At 40.8% G+C, this 13,410-nt stretch overlaps 1 long non-coding RNA gene across 1 annotated transcript in view; it reads left to right on the top strand.

Annotated features, from left to right (window-relative positions):
- The first annotated feature begins 393 nt into the window (after positions 1-393).
- LOC120524225 overlaps positions 394-13,410 on the top strand; it is a 49,437-nt gene continuing 36,420 nt past the window's right edge. Inside the window, exons 1-2 of the long non-coding RNA XR_005632778.1 lie at positions 394-462; positions 604-689. This is a non-coding gene — a long non-coding RNA (uncharacterized LOC120524225). The remainder of the gene's footprint in view (positions 463-603; positions 690-13,410) is intronic.

Genomic DNA, 13,410 nt, shown 5'->3' with positions numbered 1-13,410 from the left:
TCTTTTTCGAAAGCCACAGATTTTCATTCATCTCTTTGACACACAGTGTCCCCTACTTGACCTTTCAACTGATCCATCTGTCTCTAATTCCTTAAAACAGGATTTCTTAAACTATTAGTTTGTGATGGGTCACCGCATGATTGTGCATAAAATTAGCTGTGTGGTATGCTACCCTCTATTTGGTGTACTGTTTATTGTGGTAGTATGCAATCTGAGACGTAGCCAATAAACACTGTGATTCATTACAGACAGCCTTGTTATGAAAATGTAATGAGTATTCCCACAACACAAACAACCCCTCACAACATGACTAAAATGATTGACAGCAAAGGCACATTTAAAAGGGAATGACACAGACAAGCTTGTGAGTTAAAGGGACAATGACAGTAGTCTGAAATGTCAAAATCAAAATGACGGGTCCTGCACAAGAATGTGAAACATCGTTAAAATATGATTATTCATGTAAGTTCTCCACCTATATTTTTTTAATGTTTTGAACTATTTTTTTATTTTTAACTATTATGACTGTACAATTGTATTTATTAATTTTGTTTGGTATTACCATTTATCATAATGTCATTTTGTTGTGTTTATGGGTGCCAGCATTTTGGGAGATGCAACTCCTGGGTAAAAGGGAAGTGGATCAGGAATTCATGCCTTGTTACATCAGCAGCTAAACATTTTATAAGGTAATGCCATGAATGTAGAGTCATCTAAGTTTGTGGATATACTAAAGAAAATTGTACATGCTTTTAAGGTGATATCTTGATGATCTAAAATGTGTTTGTTAATTTTTATTATTGTTATTTTACATTTATTTTTATTATTTTTTTACATCCTTTTCTTTGGCCACTAACAATGACAGGGATAGCATTTTTGGGGATTTTACATATCATAGAATTTAAATACTTTAACTTTCTTTCTACTAAGGACATTTTTGAAGGCATTCATTTTGAAATACATCTTCCTGAGGAGTCATTTTATGTTTAGTATTGGTGCCGTCATTGTTTGCTGTTTGTAATGAAAGGTTGTCAGGCTGTTGCTAGGCAAGATGTCCAGGGATGTGTGACACGACTTAATTATCGTCACAGAAAAGGCCAGCATCATACACTTTTCAAGTTTGTAATTAATTCAAAACTTAAAATTCTAGTGTCATCGTTGTTAAAAGATCACTCTGGCCACAAACTGTTTTCTGTTCTTCAATTTAAATGTACATCTTGCATTTTGGCTTTGGCTAAAAAATATTCTAGTTTTTGACTGCCTCACTACATCTCATTTTATGATTTTGTCCCACCTCCTGGCTGTTGTTTATCTAAATCTCCCGGTTTCCACCTTGGTTCATTATTACTGTTATGTTCATCCCCTGATTCCATCTTGAAACTTCTGCTGCCCTGTGTAGTCGTTACAAACAAATTCTGGTCTAGAAAAGTATGACTATCCCTTGCCAACTTTGATTTTGGTCTAAGTTTTGGTCACAGTTATTCCTTGTTTTCAAACATCTGTCTGATTATAAAAATGATTATTTGTTCAGTTGGCACCAGAAAGAAAGGGGTGTTATGGGGGTGAGTGATTAGAGTAGGGGTATACATAATGCTGTGGCACAGTTATACTGTATATTAAGTGCAGTTTCAGTAGCCATGATGTGTGTTTGCCATTATGGCATGTATTGAAATATATAAAGAAGATTTCATATTAAGTTTAATGTTCTTCAGTGAGGAAGAGTTTCCTTCTTGTAACATTATTTTAAAGTGGTTGGATAAATTCTAGTATACAGTCGTCCCTTTGTAACCAAAGGAATTGGTTCCATCACCCCCCAAAAACTGTGGCTGCGTAAGTCCCTTATATAAAATGACATAGTAATTGCATATAACTTTCTCACATCCTCCTATATACTTTAAGTCATCTCTAGATTACTTATAAAAACACAAGCAGCATTAGCACTTCCATTAATTTTAGCTTCTTTCTCCTTTATTGTGTGAATACTCAGGTTGTTCATAGTGACCTTATGCTCCATTTTGGTATTCGACATACCTCTTTTCAAAAGATCTAAGATTTTTATTTTCTCATCGAGAGATAGCGCTTTACTTTACTTAACTTTACTTCATCTTAAGACCTGTTCATACTCGGGTGCAGGCAGCTGTACACATGGTGGTGCACAAAGCAAGGCAGCAGAATCCCCCGGATTTTACCCCAAAGTGTTTAATTTGCCTTATCATACTGATCTCTAAAATGTTTCCATTTCTGTCTGCACAAGCATTCATCTTTGCCCGGAGTCTGGGCAATTTCTCACCATAAATTTGTAGATATTTGGCTATTGTTGTGTGCTTTTAATTTTGGATTGTAGAATTGTGGGTGGCAAAACTTCACACAATTGTTCCTCTGTTTGAGGGCATGTTTTCTTGTCTAGCACATATGCAATCGATGTGCACAGGTGCACACGGTGCCACACAGTTACGAAATTCTAGAGGTCCGTCCACATGCCTGAAAATGTACAAAAATTACATCACGCGCACCCTAGCAGACATTTTAGGGCAAAATGGATATGTCCTTTGAATTTGAAAGGCAATACACACAGCCCATCACTACTACCAATTGGATAGTTTAGTGAGGTCCTCAGACTGGCCCTGCTGCAATCTTTTGGGCCCTCTGTCAGAGTGCCAAGAAGATGATCAAACTTGACTATAGAGGAATTAAAAATCCTAACAAAGTTTAATTGGGTGAAACAGTGGAAGGATCATTATTGTGCCACGATGGGCGAGACTCACAGGTTCCTTCAGGGTATGTCATTCATGTGGACTCAGCGTAATGCTCAAAAATTCAGGTTTTGCTTTTTATAACTTTTTGTAGTACTAGGGTGTTGTACTGTGTTAACAATTATGAATGTAGTGAGAAGTCAAGCAAAATGACACCTTTTATTGGCTCACTAAAAGTATTTAGTGAGCCAATAAAAGGTATAACTTTTTGGATTTTTAATATTTTCTATCCAGGGTTTATCCATGAAGGTGTAACCAATAGATATGGAGGGCCCCACCTACTGTTAGTGTGAAGAACATGTTTGTTGGATTTTTGAGAATTGTAAGAAAATATTAAAAGGGAGAAATTTCAGCACAATTACAATTAGTAATATTAAACACCAGTAAAAGCGCACTGCACGATAACGTGCAGTGAATACACTTGAACATCATAGTTTTCATCCTCTTTCTCTGTACATTAAGCATTCATTTGCTCAGAGGTTGATGTGCTTGCTGCTTCCTGAGCAGCACTTCTCTTCTCCACCTTAATTTTTCACTTTAGCTGGCACATAAGTCTTCAATCTGCCTCAAGAATGATTTAAGATATGAAGAGGGTAAGTGACGGCGAAGGCAGTAGGGATGAGAACGGCGTCCATACACATGCGCCGCACAGCCACTGCCAAGAGTTGATTCTACAATAAAATAAAATAAAATAAAAAGAGGAATAACCTATGGAGGTCAATCATCACCCCGAAAGTGGATAGTGGATGTCACGTAGTATATGTGACCACTAAATTTTTCATTAAGATTTTTCTTATCTCCCAGCCCATAACATTTTACCAAATGTCTGCCTGACTCAACCTTTGTATTCAGTTTATTGAACTGTTAAGTCTTTAAATAGTAGTGATACACATCAGTAATGTTTTCTGTTTTAATTTAAATTATTGTTTACAGTAATTGACAATTAGTAGGCATTTCTCTTTCAATAATATTCATGTTAAAATATTCTTTAATGGGAACAAATACTTATTTTTTTATTTTTAATATATGTCTATTGTTATTTGTCTATGTATTGCTCTGCTATCATCCATCCATCTTCCAGAACCTGAAGCCTATCTGAGCAAGCATAAGGTGCTAGTCAGGCACAATTATAGTAATAATCTTCTTCTTCGGCCAGAGTATTATGCTAATTTTCTTTTTTGGGTCCTTAGATTAAAAACTTTAAGAACCCCTGCTCTAAGACACAAAACTGGATGGCCTTCTACCAATGGAGTGGCACAGAGGTGCTACAATTAATTTTGTTGATGCTGATGTTTCATGGACCCAGCATCCTTTGTGTAAATCTAATACCTACTCATCATCTGTGTGGAGTTTGCATGCTCTCCTTGTCTCCACATTGATTTTTTTTCCTAACATTTCAGTTTTGCACCCACATCCAAAAGAAACATACTTTGTTAACTGCTGATTCTGAACTGGCTTTGCGCAAGTGATGGTAATGGATCATGCAATGTTAGTTCCTGCCTTGCCCCTGATGCTATGCAATGTTAGTTCCTGCCTTGCCCCTGATGCTGCCAGACTAAGCAGGTTTGAGAACTGCATGTGTTTTTATGCTACAATAGCATATTTTCAGGCCTAATATGCAAGGGTAGTTGGATGGTAAATGGATGGATTGGTGGGTTCATAAATGATTAATATTTTATACTTTACAGACATTTTTTCACATGTTAGAAATTTTAAATGCTGAAACTTAAAAGCTTCTTGCCTATCTAGTGCAGGGTAAGGAAGTAACATAGAAATTAATGGTTATTTTAGTCTTAATCTATCTTTAGACTGTGGGTAGAAACTATGGTCTCAGGAGCTCTTTGGGAGACAAATTAGGAGAGACCAATGTAGGAAGAAACTGCCTCCAGTGTTTCATTTTGCCGCTCACCTATGGCATTGTCACCTCTAGATTCCTACAACAATAATGAACTACATGATAAGTGAATGAATGAGCCACACACAGACCCCGGAGGTGCTTGTCTCTTTTTAAAATGGTTTGAAATAGTTTGGCTATTAAAGATGTATGGAGCTCTAGCCTACTTGGAGTTTTACCAGTGACAATAAAGTAATCTCACAAGCACCTCAGGGTTGCATAACCTGAAAAATTGAAAGTCTAACCATTTTTTTAAGATCCATAGAATCCCAGCACAGGGAGCTCAGAGGAGGGAAACAAAATAAAACAGATCCTAGTCACCAAAGAGAAGGGTTATAATATTATTTTTTTTCCCTCAGTCTCTTTTTTTATTGCAAGAAGCTACTAACTATATTTCTTTTAAGGTCAATAGTGGAAAAATATAAATTTTATTTCTGAAATAAAGCCTGAAAATAATATATATATATTTTTTATTATCAAACGTTTAGCTTCAGTAGAGGAGTATACTGGGTAATTGTCAAGAATAGATAATACTGATCAAAAGAAAAACCTTGTGACAGGTAGTTGAAACTGTATTGGAGTTGCCAGGGGCAGAAGAAACAATGATATGACAAAGGAAAGGAGAAAATCATGGCTGGGCCATCTAATAAACTTCTAATCCACAATGGCTAACGGAGAACCCCTCAGCATGTCAGTGTGAGTAGATAAGTGCTATCAGGTGGGTCATGGAGACTGGCATAAGTCCAAATAGTCTAATCCAAGATGATACAGTGCAAAAGAAGATTACCACTTGAGCCTTATAAAATCTTGCTGCTTCTATTAATAGAGGGCAGGCAGCTTCTGTCTTCTTTAATCAAGGAGGGGGCTTTATGGCACAAAAGGTCTACAGGCCAATAGAGAGTACAATAACATGAAAGACCTTGACTTTTAGATCTAGCTCTTTGCTGCTGTAGTCATTTCATGAATGGATAAGTTAAACACAGGTGGATTTTAACATGCTCCACTCTGCTTCGTCAAATGAAAAATCTGACAGGGGTGTACAGCTAATGAGTAGCGGAGTAAGAGAAAGCAAAAGAGTGAGCTGAAAATAAGAGATTCAACTTTTTTGGTGATATTTGATGGTGAGAAAGTAGGGGACATACCACACCTTACATCTATCCATCCATCCCCTTCCGCTTATCCAAGATCTTGTCGTGGGGGCAGCAGCTCGAGCAGAGATGCCCAAGCTTCCCTCTCCCCGGCCACTTCTTCTAGCTCTTACGGGAAAATCCCAAGGCGTTCCCAGGCCAGCCGGGAGACATAGTCCCTCCAGCGTGTCCTGGGTCTTCCCTGGGGCCTCCTCCCGGTTGGACATGCCCGGAACACCTCATCAGGGAGGCGTCCAGGAGGCATCCTGATCAGATGCCTGAGCCACCTCATCTGACTCCTCTTGAAGTGGAGGAGCAGCGGCTCTACTCTGAGCCCCTCCCGGATGACTGAGCTTCTCAACCTATCTTTAAGGGAAAGCCCAGACACCCTACGGAGGAAACTCACTTCAGCCACTTGTATTTGTAATTTCGTTCTTTTGGTCACTGCCCATAGCTCATGACCATAGGAGAGGGTAGGAACATAGATCAATTGGTAAATTGAGAGCTTTGCCTTACGGCTCAGCTCCTTTTTCACCACGACAGACTGATGCAGAGCCCGCATCACTGCAGATGCTGCACTGATCTGCCTGTCGATCTCACGCTTTATTCTTCCCTCACTTGTGAACAAGACCCCGAAATACTTGAACTCCTCCACTTGGGGCAGGATCTCGCTCCCAACACTGAGAGGGCACTCCACCCTTTTCCGGCTGAGAACCATGGTATAGGATTTGGAGGTGCTGATTCCCATCCCAGCCACTTCACACTCAGCTGCAAACCGATCCAGAGAGAGCTGATGATCATGGCCTGATGAAGCAAACAGTACAACATTATCTGCAAAAAGCAGTGAACCAATCCCAAGTCCACCAAACCGGACCCCCTCAACACCCTGGCTGCGCCTAGAAATTCTGTCCATAAAAGTTATGAACAGAATTGGTGACAAAGGGCAGCCCTGGTGAAGTCCAGCTCTCACTGGAAATGGGTTTGACTTACTGCCGGCAATGTGGACCAAGCTCTGACACCGGCTGAACAGGGACCAAACAGCCCTTATCAGGGGGTCCAGTACCCCATACTCCTGGAGCACTCCTCACAGAATTCCCTGAGGGAAATGATCAAACGCCTTTTCCAAGTCCACAAAACACATGTACTGGTTGGACAAACTCCGATGCACCCTCCAGGACCCTGCTAAGGGTGTAGAGCTGGTCCACTGTTCCGCGACCAGGACGAAAACCACACAGTTCTTCCTGAATCCAAAGTTCGACTATCCGATGGACCCTTCTCTCCAGGACCCCCAAATAGACTTTTCCAGGGAGGCTGAGGAGTGCGATCTCTCTGTAGTTGGAACACATCCTCTGGTCCCCTTTCTTAAAGAGGGGGCCCATCACCCCGGTCTGCTAATCCAGAAGCGCTGTCCCCAGTGTCCATGTGATGTTGCAGAGACGTGTCAACCAAGACAGTCCTACAGCATCCAGAGCCTTGAGGAACTCCGTGCATATCTCATCCACCCCGGGACCCTGCCACCAAGGAGTTTTTTGACCACCTCGGTGACCTCAGTCCCAGAGATGGGGGAGCCCACCTCCGAGTCCCCAGGCTCTGCTTCTTCATTGGAAGGCATGTTAGTGGGATTGAGGAGGTCTTCGAAGTTCTCCCCCCACCTACCCACAACGTCCCGAGTTGAGGTCAGCAGCGCACCATCCCCACCATATACAGTGTTGACACTCCCTCTCCTGAGACGCCAGATGGTGGACTAGAATCTCCTTGAAGCCGTCCGAAAGTCGTTCTCCATGGCCTCCCCAAACTCCTCCCATGCCCGAGTTTTTGCCTCAGCAACCACCGAAGCCGCATTCCGCTTGGCCTGCTGGTAGCTATTAGCTGTCTCCAGAGTCCCACAGGACAAAAGGGTCCACAAACAAGTTCGGGGATTGCCGCTACGATAGGCACCGACCACCTTACGGCCACAGCTCTGGTCAGCCACCTCAACAATAGAGGCATGGAACATAGCCCATTCAGATTCAATGTCCTCCACCTCCCTCGGGACGTGGTTGAAGTTCTGCCGGAGGTGGGAGTTGAAGCTACTTCTGACAGGGAACTCTGCCAAATGTTCCCAGCAGACCCTCACATTACGTTTGGGCCTACCAGGCCTGACCGGCATCCTCCCCAACCATCGAAGCCTACTCACCACCAGGTGGTGATCAGTTGACAGCTCTGCCCCACTCTTCACCCGAGTGTCTAAGACATGTGGCTGCAGGTCCGACGACTCGACCACAAAGTCGATCATCGAACTGAGACCTAGGGTGTCCTGGTGTCAAGTGCACATATGAACACCCCTATGCTTGAACATGGTGTTCGTTATGGACAGTCCGTGACGAGCACAGAAGTCCAATAACAAAACACCGCTCAGGTTCAGATCGGGGGGGCCATTCCTTCCAATCACGTCTTTCCAGGTCTCACTGTCATTGCCCATGTGAGCATTAAAGTCTCCCAGCAGTACGAGGGAGTCCCCAAAAGATATGCTCACACAACACCTTACAGTCAGTGGAAAATCTTGTGTTAGGCAGGAATAGTTAAGTTGTAGATTATTGCTTCTTGTTAATTCCTTTGTTGGTAATGTGTTATTCTTTTAGCCCATCCTTATTTATGCAATCATTCAATTAACTGTTGTATGTCATACACTTGAGTTTATTTTTACATTATAATCTGGCCTGGATGATAAAAGCCAAAGTTAATATTCTTCATTTTACATTTATTTTAAGGCCTATGGCTGTTGATGTTTAGTTTAATATTATAGAGCTATCACTATTAAAGCAGGCTTGATTTGTCCTAACTCTGTCATAGAATTAAAATGTTGCTTATATCTTCCTGATTCATGTTAGGTTCCAGTCTAAGTAGTACTAAAAATAGATGATCTTTAGGTGATAAGCTTAAGCTAATGTAAAGCTATCCGTATGAAGGCTTTTTCTGACATACAGCTGCTAAAGTTCTAAATCAAATCCAACATGGTCATCATAACATAATTTTATCTCCACCAGCTCAGCTACATTAGCTATCGTCAGATTCTGAACGATCTATAAAATTCTGTAATTCATTTTTACATATTCCAACACTAATATTCCAGAATGCCTATCTTTACAGCAAATTACACATAAAACAATGAAATATCGGGGATCTTCTTACACTAGATTTGGCATTGTCTCAAATTTTACTAATTTCTTGATGTTCTTATCCTCTGAACCCTTTACCCCAGGGGTAGTGGGGGGTTTTCTTGAAGCACAATCAATGCTACCATATAAATTAAAGCCGAAAGTCCTTTAGGCAAACTAATGAATGTTTGTTTGTTTTAAAGTTTTCCTACTGTTAGTCTTGTTTGATGTATACTGTATTCGTAATTTCTTAGTTTGATACAACATGGTGCATCATGAGAATTCAACGGTTAATTTTGCTGCCACATTTCCTTGGAGCCCTAGGTTCAAATCCTGGTTCAAGTACTATTCCACAGAGCATTATGGGGGAATCAGGGGGGGCAAGAAGCATTAAGACTATATAGTATTTGAAAAACAGGTCTCCTTAACACACAATGCATGGTAAGCAACCTGCAAACATTTCCACCAAACCTTGGCTTAATTTAACAGTAAATAATTGACAAGAAATGTAACTGTATTTTCCAGACCATGAGTTAGGAATATGTTTTTTTTTATAAGGCTACCTCTCAATTTCACCATCTGTATTATTTTGCTATATGCAATTATTAATGCACACAAAACCAAAACTTCACGGAATTAAAATCCTAGAAGAATTCAATATATTAACTTATACTAATATTTTAATATTTTGTTGTTTATCATTGCGCCAGAGTTTAGTAACAACAACAACAACATTTATTTATTGTGACACTAGAGAGGGCTGTCACTCCTCAAACCACACAGACAAACGTCCAAGACACCAAGTAAAAGCACTAGAAATATTTTTAATTCTTTTCTTTTGAAATATATTGTGCTTTAAAGATCTCCACCACCACAATACACAATCAAAAACAATATTCCTCCTCTCCTTCCAGCAGCTCCGTCACTCTACCTCCCAACTCAGGCTCAGTTTGCTGGGTCTGCACCAGTCCTTTAAATAGTCCTTGACCCGGAAGCGCTCCTGCCATTCTGTCCATGTGATTCCATAGCACTTTCGGGTCAGATAAAGACATTTTTCTTCAGCCCGGAATTACTTCTGTTTCTCTGTCCTCGTGACCTGGAAGTACTTCTGGGCTCCCCACATCTCCCTGCAGCGTCCCATGATGGCACCCAGCAAGGCTGTGAAGCCGAACTCCATCTCCAATTATGCCCTGCGGGAATCCGGGGCACCTCCATGCTGCAGGGAAGACGCCATCTAGCGTCTTGGATGTGTCAGCCGGGATGAGCTGGCCGTCCATCACATTATATAGCACATTTTCATACTAACAATGTAACTCAAAGTGCTTTACATGATGAAGAAAGAGAAAAAAGACAAAATAAATAATTGAAATTAGGGAACACTAATTAACAGAATAAAAGTAAGGTCTGATGGCCAGGGAGGACAGAAAAAACAAAAAAAACTCCAGACAGCTGGAGAAAAAAATAAAATCTGCAGGGGTTCTAGCCCACGAGACCGCCCAGCCCCCTCTAGGCATTCTACCTAACATAAATGACCTCAATCAGTCCTCATTGTATTCTGGGTTCTCATGGAAGAATTTGATGATGATGGTCATGTGGACATCTGGCCTTTAATCCATCCATGTAAGGACATCACGGTGCTTTGATTAGGTGGTGGTGGTGCAGATCGCCACCACAGAAAACCAGAAAAATACGTAATATGTTATATGTTATTGTGATATGCAAGCAAGATTTTAACTGTATGCCTGATACTACTACTTACGTTAAGCATTACCTGGTATACAGATAGTTGATATCTATTGTGTTCATTAGAATTACTTTTGGATGTTTTCATATTCCTTTTCTTTTTCCTTTTTTTCTAACTCACTACTTCAAAAACATCCCCACATTTAATTTACCATTTGCATTGTCTTGAGTTCTGGTTACACCCCTGTTTTATGCCTCTATACCTGAAAAACGACATTTTTGGCTCATATTTTGTGCAAGAAATAGCACTATTATAATCAAGAAGAACCCATTTTGTGTCTTCAACAGAAATTATCTGAATGACTAGAAGTTGTTCAGGCCATATCAACTGACCCCGGGGGTTCACCCTTTAATGGGATATGAGAGATCAAAATTACTCCTTTTCACAAAACTTTAAAAAAACTGGGATCAGTAATACAGGCATGTGGAATGTTGTTTTATACTATTTCAATGTTGCCGATGGCAAATATAATAATATTTGATTCTTGACCAGTGATCCTAAAAGGCACTCCCTGAAGTTTACAAATGACAAATTACAAACATAAGCAAGTGGGGTAACGTTTTAGACTATTTCAAGGTCAATGATTGTGAATATGATGTTATACTTGATTTTTAATCTTTTAATACTTATGTTGCTCTTTCTATTGGGTGTGGTGGCGTAAAATTTTGTATACAAGATGATAAATAGTTTGTATGACAAACTAATGTAATATTAGTGCTTAATTGGTGAGAAGCTACCAAACAACCCCCCGTTTTTGGACTGCCTTTGTAATTTTATGACAGTGCCTAAAAACAGTTTGGCAAGTGATTCTGTGCAGGACTCTCTCAATCAACCCCCTACAGGAAAGACAGACTACCTAGCTGGCAAACATCAGCTCAACAAATGGTTTTGGGGGCAGGTGTGAAACCATTGTGTCGCACCAGAATTCTATTGGTCTAAAGTTGCCTGTTTGGTTTTAAATCAGAAGCCATCAAGTACCACACCACCCTATTGGCTGTAGGGTTTTGACAGAGAGTCTAAAATTTACTTGCTTTACTCTTCCTTCTATGCTCTTATACCATTGCCATTAAGAAGCATCTCTCTATCACACCATTGCCATAAGGAGCACAACTTGGCAGCCATATTGAGACAGCCATGCGGCCTGTTCTGAAGTAAGCTGACCAAAAATGATGCCTTAACTAGAAACATTTTAAGTAACAAGTCTTTGTGCCGCCTGAAACTACACCTCAGAATTTATCAGGTTGTATAGTTGCCAATATTCACTTGTACTTTGCTTATAGTTGTTATTTATGAATATTATCAATAATACATTATTTAAAGTGTAACTTAACTCCTGCTTGTCTTTTACTACATCAAATTGCCTGAAGTTATAAATGTAGAAGGGAAGGTGGGGAGACGTTATATACTACAATACCTCATAAACAGTAGTAAGTCTGTGAGAGTTGAGGCATTCTGACAAAGGCTACACATTAATTATAAAAAAGGGGAAGCAGAGAAATATAGAACTCTACCAAGACAAAACATATGGTGAAGGGGAACCTCCTCCTTGCAGTCCTTTCTGTCTTTCTTACATATGTGAGCAGTGAATGTACCAATGGTAGACACTGTACCAACAGAACAAAACACAATGGGAGGTCTAAGCCTTGAAAGTACCTCCTTATGTGAAAAATCTAGTAGTCAGAGTGAACTTGTTACTATCAACCTCCAGGTGGTTTTCAAAAACCATTAAGAAGGCTAACAGAATGTTATATTATATAGCACAATGTGTACAATACAAATGAATCGAGGTTATGCTCAAGTTTTATAATGAAGTGGTGAGGCCTCACATTGGAGTACTGAGTGCAGTTTTTTTTCTCAATGAGCTACAGAAAAAGAGATAGCAGCACTAGAAAAGCCAAGAGAAGAGTGACTAGGCAAATTCTCGACCCTCTGTAGTTCGCATACCAGGACAAGGTGGGAGCAGAGGATGCCATCATCTATATGCTACACCATTCCCTCTACCACTTGGACAGAGGCAGTGGTGATGTAAGAACTATGTTTCTGGACTTCTCTAGTGCCATCAACACCATCCAACCTCGGCTCCTTAGTGACAAGCTGACAGAGATGGGAGCACATTCATACCTGGTGGCATGGACTATCTTACAGACAGACCTCAGTATGTGCGTCTCCGGAACTGGAGGTCTGACATTGTGGTCAGCAGCACAGGAGCACTGCAGGGGACTGTGCTTTCTCCGGTCATGTTCAGCCTATATACATTGGACTTCCTATACAACTCAGTGTCTTGCCACGTACAAAAGTTTGCTGATGACACTGCTATCGTGGGCTGCATCAGGAGTGGGCAGGAGGAATATAGGAACTTAATCAAGGACTTTGTTAAATGGTGCAACTCAAACCACCTACACCTGAACTCCAGCAAAACCAAGGAGCTGGTGGTGAATTTTAGGAAACCCAGGCCCCTCCTGGACACTGTGATTATCAGAGGTGACTATGTGCAGAGGGTACAGACCTATAAATACCTGGGAGTGCTGCTGGATGATAAATTGGACTGGACTGCCAATACTGATGCTCTGTGCAAGAGAGGACAGAGCCGACTATACTTCCTTAGAAGGCTGGCATCCTTTAATATCTGCAATAAGATGCTGTGGTGTGCTAGGGAGGCAGCGTAAAGAAGAGGGACACCTCACACCTGGACAAACTGGTGAGGAAGGCAGGCTCTATTATAGGCATGGAGCTGGACAGTTTGACATCCGTGGCA

Source organism: Polypterus senegalus, chromosome 2 (assembly GCF_016835505.1).
Source record: "Polypterus senegalus isolate Bchr_013 chromosome 2, ASM1683550v1, whole genome shotgun sequence".
NCBI classification, from domain to species: Eukaryota; Metazoa; Chordata; class Cladistia; order Polypteriformes; family Polypteridae; genus Polypterus; species Polypterus senegalus.
Note: the sequence above shows the minus strand (reverse complement) of the source record. Positions and strands in the feature narration are given on the sequence as shown.